At 40.2% G+C, this 2,500-nt stretch overlaps 1 protein-coding gene and 1 long non-coding RNA gene across 3 annotated transcripts in view; both read left to right on the top strand.

Annotated features, from left to right (window-relative positions):
• The window catches only part of LOC124431055, a 50,986-nt gene extending 50,219 nt beyond the window's left edge, over positions 1-767 (top strand). Inside the window, exon 3 of the long non-coding RNA XR_006943898.1 lies at positions 685-767. This is a non-coding gene — a long non-coding RNA (uncharacterized LOC124431055). The remainder of the gene's footprint in view (positions 1-684) is intronic.
• A 523-nt stretch (positions 768-1,290) lies between these two features.
• LOC124431052 (eye-specific diacylglycerol kinase) overlaps positions 1,291-2,500 on the top strand; it is a 33,928-nt gene continuing 32,718 nt past the window's right edge. For both annotated transcript variants that reach the window (XM_046978431.1, XM_046978430.1), the window contains exon 1: positions 1,291-2,500. This exon is cut by the window's right edge and continues 1,542 nt beyond it. The gene's annotated coding sequence lies outside the window, so the exon portion shown is untranslated.

Raw genomic sequence — 2,500 nt, 5'->3', positions numbered from 1 at the left:
AAAAGGAAGAGAGTGTGAAGGAAGAAGGAAAAGAAGAAGATAAAGAAAGAAAGAAAGAAAGAAGGAAAAGAAACAAGAAGACCCATTTATCGAGGAGGGACGAATAAAATGGGATAATCTATTTTAGATCATTTGTCGTTCGTGACGACGACGATTATTGCGCGATTATTTATCTTTTCTTTTATTTTCCTTTTCTTTTTTCGTTCTTTCTCTTCTTCTTCTTTTTTGTTTTTTTTTTTTTTTTTTTTGTTTTTTTTCTCTTGTCCTTTTTCTTTCTTGCACCCCCCGCCCCCGCCGCCCCCCCTTTCAAATTCGTTATTAACGCGGTTTAATGTGGGATAAAATTCGTTTTAATGTTCTATGTTGTCGGCAGACGATTGGATTGTCGTCACAGTCATTGTCGTCGTCATCTTCGTCATCGTTGTCATCGTCGTCGTCGTCTTCGTCATCGTCGTTGTTGTTCTATTAAATCATCGCGTCTGACATTCCGTCGGGCATGAGACAAGAACGTCCTGGTGATCGTGAGTAAGTGAGTGAACGTGTGAATGAGTGCGTGAGTGAGTGAGTGACTAAGTAAATAAGTAAGTAAGTAAGTAAGTAAGTAAGTAAGTAAGTAAATAAGTAAATTGAGTGACTGTATATAAGTCGTCTAAGTCCTCCTTCGTCATCATCCTCTCGTCGTAGTGTGTTCACAGTGAAAAAGTTAGAACGAAAGGAAGAGTTAAAGTGTCCGTCGATCGATTATGTCAGTGGGTCGTGAAAAAAAAAAAAAAAAAACTGTTTCATTGTGTGAAAAAAGAAAAAAGAAGAGTTGTCTCTGAGTCGTCTGGATTACGTCTGGTGCCCCCATTTCTGTTAGTATCCTCTTACTTTTCTCTACGATAAACCCTATCTTTTTCCTCGACGTCATACATCATCGTCCGAACGGGGAAGAAGAAGAAGACGACAAAAAAAAAAAATAATAATAATAATAATAATAATAATAAAATACAAAGAATCAATGGGATAAAGAGTAACGAGCGAATCGACGCTAAGAAGCATGATCTACACGTGTACCAGAAAACCGTGACCGTGGCGCGTGGTTGATAACAGATAAACCAACTTTTATATCCGATGATATAACTCACACACTTGATTTCGGCTTGTCCCTGTCCGGTGATTAACGTGCTGATAGTGGTTATCTCGGTGTTAAAAAAAAAAAAAAAAAAAAAAAAAGAGAAAAAAAAAAGAGAAAAAGAAAAAAAATCACAGAGAGAGAAAGAAGTTGGCGGCGGCGGCGGGGGCGGGGCCGGGGGGGGGTGTGGCGCGGGGGAAGAGGGAAAAAAGTCCAGTGAGCTTTCGATTTCAAGGTTACAAAAGAAAGAAAAAGAACAAAAGAAAAAGAGGGGAATAAAAGGAGAGAGAAAAAATCCCAGAGAGAAAATAATCGTCCATCATATCGCTCGACGATCGCTCCAACAATAAGAGAGTGATATTTTTTTTGATCAAATAAAAATACTAAAGGATAGAAAGAATAATAATAAGAAGAAGGAGAAAAGGAAGAAAAAGAGAAGAAGGGGGAGGAGGAGGAGTTGGAGGAGCAGGAGGAGATAGAGCAAAATTCGATGATAACGATTGTCCATTGAAATGATTTAAAATTAACCCCGAGTGATAAAAGTTTATACGATGGAATGACAATGACAAGGCGTACGTGATCGACGAAAAAAAAAAAAAAAAGAAAAGAAAAATAATCATTCGTTCGATTTAATTAATCGTTTGATTTAATTAATCGTTTAATTAATACCGATTATTATGATCGTCAAGAATCGTCGTAGAAGATTGAAAAACTTTGCCGTTTTGTTCGCGTTTAGAAGTCCAATGGACGGATCCAAATTAGCGTCCTAACCGATCAGCTGTTATCCGGAGGAGTAGGAGGAGGAGGAGGAGGAGGAGGAGGAGGAGGAAGAGGAGGAGGAATAGGAGCAGAAGGAGCAGAGTAGTAGTAGTAGTAGTAGTAGTAGTAGGAAAAGGAGGAGGAGAAGGAGTAGGAGTAGGAGGAGGAAGTGGTGGTGAAGAAGGAGGAGAAGGAGGAAGAGAGGAAGTCGTGATATCTGGGAAGAGACTTAGGATGGGCTGCAGATCGGCCGTTAAGTTCACCGCGGAGGAAGGGTGCGATCGAGGGCAACTCGAGACGACCACCTCGTCGTCGGTGAGGTGCACCGAGGTCAACGACCTCTTCACCGAAGCTAAGCGCCTGCTGCTGCTGCTAAGGCAGTTTGGCGAGAAGCGTGCCGGTGAAGAAGAAGAAGAAGAAGAAGACGAAGACGAAGACGAAGAAGAGGAAAAAGTAAGAACTAGGAGAAGACCGATCGAAGATAAAGATAAAGATAAAGAAAAAGAAGATACGAGTCGGTGGTCGGTGGAATATAAAAATTCTATTAAACCTTACGTCCTTTACGATAATCGAATAATTAATTGCCAGAAGGAATTATCCTCTGGAGGAAGATAGCTGTAAAATTAT

This window comes from Vespa crabro, chromosome 20, assembly GCF_910589235.1.
Source record: "Vespa crabro chromosome 20, iyVesCrab1.2, whole genome shotgun sequence".
NCBI lineage: Eukaryota > Metazoa > Arthropoda > Insecta > Hymenoptera > Vespidae > Vespa > Vespa crabro.
Note: the sequence above shows the minus strand (reverse complement) of the source record. Positions and strands in the feature narration are given on the sequence as shown.